The sequence below is a fragment of the Acomys minous genome, assembly GCF_964271855.1.
Source record: "Acomys minous genome assembly, chromosome: 10".
Taxonomy (NCBI): domain Eukaryota; kingdom Metazoa; phylum Chordata; class Mammalia; order Rodentia; family Muridae; genus Acomys; species Acomys minous.
In genome coordinates this window covers 29,677,989-29,690,649 of record NC_140491.1, presented here as the reverse complement: position 1 = coordinate 29,690,649, position 12,661 = coordinate 29,677,989, and positions in this window count along the sequence as shown.

Here is a 12,661-nt window from a genome sequence, read left to right as displayed (position 1 = left end):
AGCTGATGGCCAGCTGCTCTCTAGATGTCTCAAGCTCTGTGCCTACCCTGAGATGGTAGTGCAGCATTCAGAGAGAACTGAATATGGATTGTATGGGGGAGGGGCGAGGGGGAAGAGGAAAGGGGAAAAATGCATAGGGGAGAATAGTTTGTCTTCCAGGCAGCTGGTGAGGCTAGCTGGCACCGGAAGAACCAGATGTGTGAGATGCTGGGGCAGAATCCCATGTCTCATGGAAGCCTTCTAGAAGATTAATATTGGGGGCATTAGAGAGTGGGGTGCTCTCACCAAGGTTGGGTGGCATTAGACAGACACTTCTCTGCTCTGTTGGGCAGTAGTGTATGGCTTTTGGTAGTTCGAGCTTTGTGAATATCTAAGGCACCCACACAGCCACAGTGCAGGCCGCAGCATATGGGGTTCCCTATTGCCTGACATTTGAAGATGACACTGCTGCTGTTGATTTTCTAGGGGAGCTCTGTGCAAGATGTGCCTCGGTGGCCTATGGTGGACTCTGAGTTGGGACGTGAGCTTTATTTCGTTGGTAGCTCGCCACGTTCTGGCTACGCTGGAGGTCTAGATCTTACATAAGGTGTTAGAACTGGGTCTATCTGATAGCCAGAGGAACAGTTTCCCTGTGAGCTGAACTTAAATGTGCCCTTGAGGTAAGATCTCTGTCTAAGTCTAACCCTAGCCTTGTGATACCTCATGTGTACGCAGAATGCGAAGAAGATGACAAATGCCATCTTCAGGAGGACCTGAGGAGGTGACATTTGTTTTACTAAAAATTCATTATGAGAAGCTTGCAAATGAAATATGCCTTTCCGGGGCCATCACTGAGACAAGCTGGAGACCTGTGCCAGCGTAGGCTACAGGGTAGGCTACATGAAGATGTCTCTAGCTTAGCCTCCTAGTAGCAGGGGGCATTGAGACTAAGGAGGCTACCTTATGGCCAGGCAGGACCTATAGTGGTGGGAGGGGAACACCAATCTACCTACAAAACCTTTGAACCAAATCTTCCCTGTCTACAAGATGTGCAGAAATAGAGACTGAGAGAATGATTAGCCAATGACTGGCCCAACCTGAGACCCACGCCATGGGAGAGAGCCAACCCCTGACATTATTAACAATACTCTGCTATTTATTTATTTATTTTACAGACAGGAGCCTAACTTAACCGTTCTCTGAGAGGCCCCACCCAGTAGCTGATTGAATCACATGCTGAGACTCACAGCTAAGCATTAGGCAGAGCTCAGGGAGGCCTGTCAGGGGAAGGATAGAAGGACCCAGAGGGGAAAAAGAACTGCAAGGAGACCAACAGAGTCAACTAACCTAGATCCATGGGAGCTTACAGAGACAGAAGTAGCGACCAAAGAGCATGCGTGGACTGGACCTAGGCCCCCTACACATATGTAACCTATGTGCAGTTAGATCTTCATGTGGGTGCCCTAGTAGGTTGAACAGGTGCTTCTATGACATGGACTCTGTTGCCTGCTTCCAATCACTTCACCCTAACCAGGCTGCCTTTCCTGGCTCCAGTGGAGGAGCTCAGTCCTGATGTGGCTTGATGTACTGGGGTGGGTTGGTGGATGGGGAATCCTTTTCTGAGGACAAGTGGACGGGGGATGGAGGAAGAGGGTGGGAGGGAAGGTCCAGGAGGAGAGGTGAGAGGGGGCTATGATCAGGATGTAAAGTTAATATACAAATTAAAAGTAAATAAATAAATACCAGGTATGGTGATGCACGCCTTTGATCCCAGCTCTTGGGAGACAGAGGCAGGCGGATGTCTGTAAGTTCGAAGCCAGCTTGGTCTACAGACTAAGTTCCAAGACAACCAGGGCTACACAGAGAAACCTTGTCTCGAAAAAACAAAAATAAATAAATAAGTAAATAAAATATGCCTTAAAGCTAAGAAGACCCAAATCTACGTATCTCAGTGAACTTGTGTACAGTTAGAACAACCATTCTGAAGCTGTGGAACTTCACAATGGATTTACCATTGAATGTACTATTATGCACTTATCCACTACCACGGCAACTAGAGCTAGGAAGGCAGTTAGCAGTTAGGGGCACACCTTCTTCTAGGAGTTAAGGGTCTGTTTCCGTCCCTCAGTCTTCATAGCGAGTACTGTCGCTTCAAGGATCTCTCAGTTTGGCTGACCTCATTTAGAAATAAGACTTCTCTGGAAACATCTGGATCCCTACTTGGGGTTTCTCTGAAACTCTGGTACTGCATATGGGATGACAGGGATAACATCTTTTCTACCATTGCAAAAATTAACCATGCCCACCTAGGTGGCATTCTGTTACCTTTAGAAATACAAGACCGTCTGAGCCCCAGTGGTGAGCTCCTGTTTTGTTTGTTTGTTTGTTTTGTTTTGTTTTTCAAGACAGGGTCTCTCTGTGTAGCTTTGGCTGCCCTCGACTCACTTTGTAGACCAGGCTGGCCTTGAACTCACAGCGATCTGCCTGCCTCTGCCTCCCAAGTGCTGGGATTAAAGGCGTGCGCCACTATGCCTGGCTTGAGCTCCTGGTTTGTCACCACCTTCTTCAGGTCAGGGTACCTGGGAAAGATTGACTTTCCCCATCCTCGGAAGACTACTTATTGCATGATCTTATTGCTAATTTTGTTTTTATTTTTGTCTTTTAAAAAGCAAAGATCATAGTTCATTTCTATCATTAGACATAGGATGCTTTTGGGAAAAAACGTGACCCAGGGGAGGTGGTACTCTCTAGCTGAGACCATCCTACCTGCTGACAGCAGTCTCACAGTTGGAAGAACACATTCCTGGAAGGGAGAATCTGATGCATTTTCTGGTCTGCAAGCTTGCTCTACATGTCAAGTCAAAATTTCAGGCAACCTTTCAGGTGATGATAGGTCGTAATAAGCTGATAACGGAATGACTTTGCAAGTTAAATTGCCACTGAGGAAGGCTCTCTGCACCACTGTTCCTAGATGTGTTACCGTGGTTCGCCAAAGATACTGAGAAGCACCATGGTAGCACATTATATACATGTAACTTGAGATAGAAAAGTTTTGGGATAGTTCAGGGTTTACTCAAGCATCACCAGTTAAACTGGACCCTCACATGCCTTGTTTAGTTGGAACACACAGACTGAGGAGAGCTGATAACTTGGCAAGGGTAGAGTTCTCTAGATGCTCCAGTCTCTGTAGAGAACTTGCTGTATCTGGAAGCACTTGTTCATCAGTTCTTTAAAGGATGAAGTGTTTCCCAGGCCTCCTTGCCACGGTTGGAGATTCTCCAGGAAGTGGAGCCTGACAGGGTCGCACGTAAGATGTTCATTTAGGGTTGTTCTTTTGCCTCATGCCTATATAGCAGGGAGATAAAAGGCGGGATCAAAAAACTTGACCTCTGCTATGGGAAAGGGGTTTCTAGTTCCTTCAGTTGTCCCCATAGGGAACTCTGGAGTAGAAATAGACTCAAGTTGTGACGTGTTGGCCTAAAACTGTATCTTGATAACTCTAGTAAATGGGTGTGGGCTGCTCTTGAAAGGCATCATCCATCCAGAGGGCACTCTGGAGCCATCCTGTCTGTTTTCATTCTCACAGATGCTGAGAGGCCATGGTACTCCTTGATGAGGGTGCAGGTGGTGATGCATTTTCTTATCTATACTACAATAACATGTTATAAAAAACCTACATCACCTCAAAGAGAATGCTATATAGTTTATTAAACCAAACACGAATGACCAGATTTATGTTGCTACAAATCCCATGTTCCAATGTTTCATGAAATTTTTATTATAATAAAACAAAGAAAGCCATAAATACATTTTAACCCACTGAGTCCAACTAGTGTTTGTGTGTGTGGTCCATTGGGCTATGGGGACACTCTTCAAATATGTTGATAGTCACAGAGAAAAAAGGTAAACACCAACTCTGCCAAAAACTTACAATGGTGACCTGCACTGAGTGTGATATGATGGTGCAAGAGTAGTTGGTACTCGAGCAATATTTGGGCAAAAACTATGGTTGGATTTAAGGCCCACTCCGTGAGATAGAAGCTATGCCTGACAAAACTCAGTGACCAAAAACCCGAGACTAAGTAGGCCTGTAGGAAAACCAAATATCACTGTCCTGCTAAAGTAATGTAGCAACAAAATGACTCTGAATGACATTCTGCTATCCCCATTAATCAGTGTCTTACTCAGCTATCAGCAGAGAAGCTTCCTCTTGGAGTAGAGGGGAAGTAATAGGGACCTACAACTCAACAATATGTAGAGAGTTAGACACTGGAACACTCAGTTCTAAATGAACCTTGCCCAGGGTTCAGGGCTCTATGCAGAAGAGGGATGGGAAGACGGTAAGAGCCAGATGGGAGGGAGGACACTGAGGAACCAGGGTCTTCAAGACACAACAAGACTGATGTACATATCAATTCAGAAACTGTGGTAGCATGCACAGGCCTGTACATGTCCAAGCCACATGGGTCCCAGCAAGTAGGGCAAATGGGCACGGACTTCTGTGCATAACCAGGAAGCCAGCTCCAATTAATAACTGCTTGCAAAGGAAAACTTAGTTTTCTCCAGTAGAGGCTCACTGATTATACAAACAACACTAAAGGGCAGATGCCATGCCCAGCAGTAGGCGGCCAACACAAAAGAAACTCAATGGTATAACTGGATTTGTTTTTTTTTTTTTTAACCTTACTGATCTTTTACTTGTATAATATAATTTCCAGTTTTGTGCTTATGGGTTTTGTTTGTCTGTTTCCTCGTATTTGTCTTATGATTCTTGCTTGTTGTTTGCTTTTAAATTCTGTTTTTTAATTTGCCTGTTTGCTTTCTAAGGAGAAAGAAGGGGTCGGGTTGGAAGGATGGTGACAGGAGGAAGATCTGGGAGGAGATGAGGGAAAATCAGGATAAGAATATATTCTATGAAAAAAAAAAGAATATATTCTATGACAATTATTCTCCAGCAAATAAATAAATAAATAACTATACAAAGTGGAAAGACAGAGTAAAAATACCAAAAAAAAAAAAAAAATCAAAATCCCCAAACCAAAAAACACGTTAGAGGTGTAAGATATTATCTGACGACATCCTTAGCTTTGGGGGTATAGAAGCAACATTCTACATTCCAACCTGATTTACTGAATAGTCACAGGACATTAGGTCACACACATAGGCAGGTGATGAAAAGCTGTTTAAGGGGCAAAGATGCCACAGATAATTTGGCTCAGGATCTGCAACATAGCAACCTCTCTACAGTGAATGATGTGCTAATCAATTGCCAGCCTCAGAGTACTCAGTATGGTTGTTTTAACTACACTTAACTTCAATCCATTCTTTCAGGTACATGGGATCTATTTCTTGACATGTCTGGAAAATACATCTTCCACAGATCAGAATGCTCTCTTCCTGAGAAAGCTAGGAGTTTGGGTCCTTAAAGGGAAAGTCTAGTCACTAGCATGACAACTGGTCTCCCCTCCATCTGCAACACTGACTGCCTTCTGAGAACAATGTAGCTCCATCCTCATCCTACACTTGCCTGTTTTGCTAATTTCCAGGTAGCACACATTAGACACTCCTCCATGGAAAGTATCTTCCTCTGGTTAGCCATGTTCCTCAGAGGTTGGAGCTGTGTGAGTCCCCTATCCATCCCCATCACAATCAGGAAAGGAATGCCCAAAAGTGGCCAAGTTGGTCACTTGTGTTCCAAGCATTCTTCCCTGTGCCAAGGGGGGCTCAGAAGGCCCAGATTTGCCTGTTGATGAAATAATTTCTTTGAGTAAAATTTAATCACTTCAGTCACTGTCTCAGTTTTAGTGAGACATACACAACCCAAGAAAACATTAAAAAAATATGAACACTTCAACCACCTACTGCTCTAGGAATCTGAAGTCTACTTCCTAGTCTTCAAAGACACCTTTTATATTGCATCCCCTTTTAAGGTGTATGAATGACATGTATGTGTGACCCTTTGGTCTTTGAAAGTGCATATCTTTCAAAAAGAGGGGCTTAAAGTTTTTCAGTCTCCTCTCCACTATAAGTTTTCTTTTTAAAAAGATTTATATATTATTTATATAGTATTCTGTCCGCATGTATGGCTGCCTACCACAGGAAGGTGCTGGATCTCATTACAGATGGTCATGAGCCACCATGTCGTTGCTGGGAATTGAACTCGGGACCTTTGCAAGGGCCGACAGTGCTCTTAACCTCTGACTCAGCCATCTCTTCAGCCCTCCACTATGAGTCTTTAAGGTATTTTGAAATTTGTTAGATCAAGGCTTCAAGGAGTAAAACAATCCCATGACAATACATTTTCCAAGAGAGTCCATAACAGTGAACATTATTCTTGGGCACAGATGTCCTCTTGTTTTGTGTAATAAGGAATGTGTTCAGATAAGCCATGGAGGGGACTGCAGCTCTAATGAGCTTCTTGTCCCCACCAGCTGCCTTAGTACCTGGCTAACTTCCTCTGGGTACATGGGAACTTTCCTGTTGGTGCCCTGAGCAGTACATAATTGTCACTTAGATGGCAAGACAAGTGACTCAAATGGGACATGTCTCTACTGGATGCTTGATGTCTTAGAGTCTTGAAGTTAGTAGCATTTCTAAGTAGATCCATGTGAGCACCATCCAAGAGCATAGCTAAAATTGGTTTGAGCATTTCCTTGTGACAGCTGAGAATCTCCAGTGAGTGCACTTGTGCATTCTATGTACAGACACTGGCTGGGAGATCATGGGCATCTGTTGCCTTCTCTAAGCTCACTGCAGCATGTCCAGGACAGAGCTAGCCAGTAAAACAGCTTCCACCAAATATAGTTCCCCTCAGGAGCCACCAGGAGTTGATGTGACAAATCTGGCCTGCTGGATTAAACTATGTCAAGAATGCCTAAACAGTTACATTCCAAATTGCTAGTGGTGCTGGGGGAGCAAGGTGGCTGGGTTCAGAGTGATGGAAAACTACAAGGTAATGCTTGAGCTCTTTAGTAAAATAGGTTTGTTTTCCTCATTGTTGATTTTGGTCAGGCTATGCCCTAACCTAAGTTACAACATATTGTATTGAATAGTGGTTTTCAAACTGGGTTCGAACCTGAAAGACTTTAAAAATAAAATAAAATAAAATCATTCATATTACATCTCAATTGCTATCCCATCCCGCGCATCCACCCATTCTTCCCTCCCTCCCGCTTTCACCCCATTCCCCTTCCCTATGACTGTGACTGAGGGGGACCTCCTCCCCTTGAATACGATGCTAGGGTATCAAGTTTCTTCTTGGTAGTCTGTGGTTTTTCAAGACAGGGTTCCTCTATGTAATCTTAGCTGTCCTGGAACTCGTTCTGTAGAGCAGGCTGGCATCGAACTCACAAAGATCCCTCTTCCTCTGCCTCCCAAGTGCTAGGATCAAAGGCATGCCCCACCACCTCCTGGCAAGAGACTCTTACATTTATGAGCAGCTTTTGACTCCATTCTGAGGATGGAGGATGCCCCTGCACTAGGTAGAACATAGGTACCATCTTTCTTACACCACTTGTGAAGCACAGATTGATGGACTTATACCTGGCAGTTGTAAGGGGAGCCATGTTATAAATTAATTAGAGTAAACGGGGATTTAAGGGGAATAGGTAACATATTAAAGTCCTACCAGGAAAACCAGACTCATGAACTGATAAGACACACCAGACTAATAGATGTAACTTCCTGACGTGGGCTCTATGAAGAGGTGGGTGGACACCTGGCACCACGATGGCCACCACAGACCTGTCATCTGACAAAACATGGAGTGTGCTCATTGCTGCCTTTAAGACTATTGATTTTAGTATCAAAGCCTTGTTTATTACTCAATAAACTCTGGCACTGTGGGAGAAACAAATGTTTGTTTCTGATATAGCACACTCACTATCAATTGGTATCTTCTTGTTTGTTCTTAGTGAGGTAAGAGCACTGTAACTGCGTTTCACAATGTAAAAACTTGTCTGTGTCTTGGATGACATCAGGTGACTATGATTATGTGCTGGCCATCTCTCATCTCAACTGTGCAGCAAAATAGGCTGTTGGGTAAAGGGACTCTCCAAGTAAGTAGAAAAGCATCCATCTTGTTGGACCCTGCTGTTGAGGTTGAAGTCTGGCATTACTGGAAAGCCCTTAGGCTCGATGTTAAATGACAGACACCCTTCCTCAGCTGGGTTCCCTATTCTGTGCCTGAACTGAGGAAAGCCCAGATCCTTTAAGAAGTGTTAAATAGGACCGGAGCATGGTGGAGCATACCTTTAACCCCAACACTCAGGGGGCACAGGCAGGCAGATTGCTGTGAGTTCGAGGCCAGCCTGGTCTATAGAATGAGTCCAGGACAGTCAAGTCTATACAGAGAAACCCTGTCTCAAAAAACCAAAAAAAAAAAAAAAAAAAAAAAAAAAAAAGAAAAGAAAAGAAAAGAAAAGTCACACATACCCACTTATAATTGGACACTAGCCCAAAAGCGATGTTTCATGAAAGTCTTCACTTACCAGATTAGGTTAGATGTGAGGACACCCTATTGGGACGCTAGGTGAGAGAAGTATGGGAGAATGGAGAAACAGAAGATCCAAAGGGTCCTAGAAACCTACAAGAAGGACATCATGATGGGCTGATCTGGACGGGGGAGGGGGGGGAGGGCAGGGAGGGTCTGCTTAAACCACTGCACCAACCAAGGACAATACATGCAGTAAACATTGAACCCTTGCTCAGATCTAGCAAATGGACAGGACATTCTCCACAGATGTGTGGAAAGTGGGGGCAGACTCTGACATGAACTCTGGTGCCCCATATTTGACCACTTCCCCATGGTGGGGAGGCCTGGTGCCGGGGAGGCCTGGTGGCACTCAGAAAGGATAAGCAGGCTACCAAGATGAGACTTGATAGCCTATGACCATATAGTGGGGGAGGAGGTCCCCCTCGGTCACAGACCTAGGGGAGGGGATAGGATAAAAGCAGGAGGGAGGGAGTAATGAGTGGACACAAGTGAGGGGAAAACAATTGAGATGTAATCTGAATAAATTAATTAAATAAAAGAAAAAAAGAAAGAAAGAAAGAAAAAGTCACATAACCCTCACGGAGATTATAGGCCCAACCCTTTCTGAATAAGAGACCCCTTTACTGTGCACCTGGGGATTTCTGGAAATACCCTCCATCCTAATGAGATGTCTTGGTACTTTAGCTTTCAGCCAATGCCCCTTTTCCATATCTCTAACTGTACCTGGAGTTCTTCCCCCAACCCCCTGCCTACAGGAATAATTAAGTGCTGCAGTTCCCCTTCTTATGATAGGACTGTGCTGCTGCATGTAAATGAAGTATACTGGCACCCCTAGCCTCAGCGAATCAAACACATTCACCCCCCAAACCCCACCCCTTGCCCAAGGTTTATAATGTCCCGGATACATGAAATAAATTCTCTCATTCCATTCTTCTGCTTGCTCAGGGTGCAAGCTTCTGCTTTGCTGCTGTTGGACAGCAAACCACACCATCTCACATTTTATTGTAGCCCTCCTAAATGAAGGGCTTCCAGGGATTAGATAACTCTAAGGGCAGGTGCTGCAGATAGTCTTTTCCCAATAGTGGTAGATGGCTTATTTGAGCCCAGCAAATCCGTATAAGGCCTCCAGGTAGAAGCACCTTTCAATCCCGAGAGGTGTAAGTACAAAATAAGAAATCCAAATTCAGAGCCCCCACTATAACTAGAAATCTGTATAGGGGCCCCGTATTATTTTATTTATTTTATTTTTTATTTATTTATTTTTATTAATTTATTCATATTACATCTCGATCGTTAGCCCTTCCCTTGTTTCCTCCTATTCCTCCCTCCCTCCCACTTCCCCCCTTCTCCCCTCCCCTATGTCTGTGATTGAGGGAGACCTCCTCCCCCTATATATGCTCTTAGGATATCGAGTCTCTTCTTGGTAACTTGCTATCCTTCCTCTGAGTGCCGCCAGGCCTCCCCATCCAGGGGACGTGGTCAGAAAAAGGGACCAGAGTTCGTGTGAGAGTCAGATCTCACTCTCTACTCACCGGTGGAGAATATCCTGTTCGTCGGCTAGGTCTTGATAGAGGTTCGAAGTTTATTGCCTATATTCTCCTTGGCTGGTGCCTTAGTTTGAGGAGGACCCCAGGACCCAGATCTGCCTGTCATAAAGTTCTTCTTGTAGGTTTCCAGGACCCTGTGGATCCTACTATTTCCCCATTCTTCCATGCTACTGTCACCTAAAGTCTCAATAGGATGTCCTTTCCTCTGACCCACTTTCCTGGTAAGTAAAGTTTTTCATGGGACGTATCCCTTGGACTAGTGTCTTGATATAAGTGAGTATATACCATTTGTCTCTTTTTGCTTCTGGGTGAACTCACTCATTATGATAATTTCTAGATCAATCCATTTGTCCACAAATTTCAGGAATTCCTTATTTTTAATAGCTGAGTAGTATTCCATAGTGTAAATGTACCACAGTTTCTTAGTCCATTCTTCTACTGAGGGATACTTAGGCTGTTTCCATGTTCTGGCTATTATGTATAAAGCAGCTATGAACATGGTTGAGCATATGTCCCTGTTGTGTGGTAGGGAATTTTCTGGGTATATTCCAAGGAGTGGGATAGCTGGGTCTTGAGGAAGCCCTATTCCCATTTTTCTGAGAAAGTGCCAGATAGCTTTCCAAATTGGTTGTACTAGTTTGCATTCCCACCAGCAATGAAGGAGTGTTCCTCTCTCTCCACATCCTCACCAGCATGTGGTGAGGGGCCCCGTAGTTAAGAGAACTTTTAGAATTAGACACTGATTTTGATTGGGCACTGTGGTTTGAATGAGATGTTCCCCCATACGTCTTGGCACTTGAGTGTTTGGTCCCCAATTGGTGGCTGTTTGGGTAGGGTAGGATTAGGGAGTCTGACCTTGCTGGGGAAGGTGTGTCACTGGGAACGGATGAGCTTTTAAGGGGTCAAAAGATTTGGTACCATTTTGAGTGTGCTCTCTACATCCTGCTTGCTGTAAGATGTGAGTTTGCAGCTATTCGCGCCACCTGGATCTGCTCAGCTATCATGGACACTTAACCTTCAGGAACCTTGAGCCCAAAATCAACCCTTCCCTCCTTCGGTTGCCTATTGTGGTGTTTTACCACAGCGATGCAGATAGCAACCTCCGCTTTCCTTGCTTTAATCAAAATCTTAGGCGAATTGTTTACAGAATTGGGTCTTATGAAATAGCACCTTAGGTAACTAATGTAGCAGACAGTTTAACACCAGAATGGTGTTAAGCACACATTTTCTGCTAATTGGGGCTTGCTATAAACATCGTCATGCTGTAGCGACACTCCCTCAAACTGTAGGCTCCTCAAGCCTCTGGCTGATAGCTCACCGAAGATGATGGTTAAAACACTGCAGTACTTTAATGCAACACTATTGGAAAGTAGAGTTTCGCACTCCTGGGATTACTGAGCTTTACTTGTGGGTTGCAAAAGAGCATCTTTCAAGTTTAAGTCACAGCCCATATTAAATGCCAGAAAGCCTAAGGACTTGGTTGCCATAGGATGAACATCACACGTTGCTCACAGCTTACAAGCCTGGAACAAAGCTATATTCATGACAAATTACCCCATTACTCCTTTGAGATAGAGCTGAGAATACCAAGATTCCAAGGATTCTGTCAAATGGTACCACAAATGACCCAAGCAAAATCCAAATGGTTGATCTTAAGACTAAAACAGCAGAAATAGTATACTCAGTGTCCGCCAATGTAACTCTATCCTGGAGGCTATTGATACCCCAATTCCAAAGAGGTTACTTTCTATCAACAAAATATTTATAGGCAGGTGGTGTTTGGGGAGAGAAGAGTGAGTTCTTAAGGTAAAAAGATGCTATGAATCTGCCGGGAAGTGTCTGCCAAGGCCAACAACTGGGTCAGCTTTCCATGAGCAGCTAGCTCACAAGTATTTGATTCTGACTCCTGATAGAAAATAGTATATGGATGGTTTTGGTACCAGGAGGAGCCAATGCAGAGAGGAGTGGGGTCAAGTAGTGTTCAACTCAGTAAATCTTGTCAGGAGAGTGGTAGGCACGGGGACCACTCCTTTCTCTGCCCTGGGGCCTGCATGTCTTGGTGCACTTAGTCCTGTGCCTCCCACCTTTGCCCCACCAGAAAGGAGGCCAGGTAGTGGCAGCCAGGTTGAACTTCCCCTCCCCCTTATAAGGCCATGCCCAGCAAGCACCTGGAATTTCTCTTCATGCAAATAAGGCATTCCAAACACCTTAGCCCCAGCCAACGATGTACGCTCACCCCCAGAAGCCTCGCCCTCTCCCCAGAGGCTTAAATAAGCTTTGTTCCCTCCAATTAAAGGAACTGCTGAACAAAGCCTGCTTTCTGAGAGTCTCTTCTAACTGTCCTGTCTCCACCTTCCTTAGCTCCCTTCTCCACCCAAATGTGGGGTGGGGGGGTACGGTGAGGTTGGGGGGGTGGAGTGGGGGTGGGGTGGGGTGGAGTGGGGGTGGGGTGGGGTGGAGATGGGGTGGGGAGCAGAGCCCAAACTGCAGATGGTGCCACCCAGAGGGCAACTTTGATAGCTGCTTGCCTCCCATGTTGATTAATAGATCCAAGTCAGAAAGCTGTCCAAAGTTCAGGAGGGCCAGAGTAAGTGGGAAGGTATCACATGTATTCAAGCACTGGTACACTGACAGTGTGGGG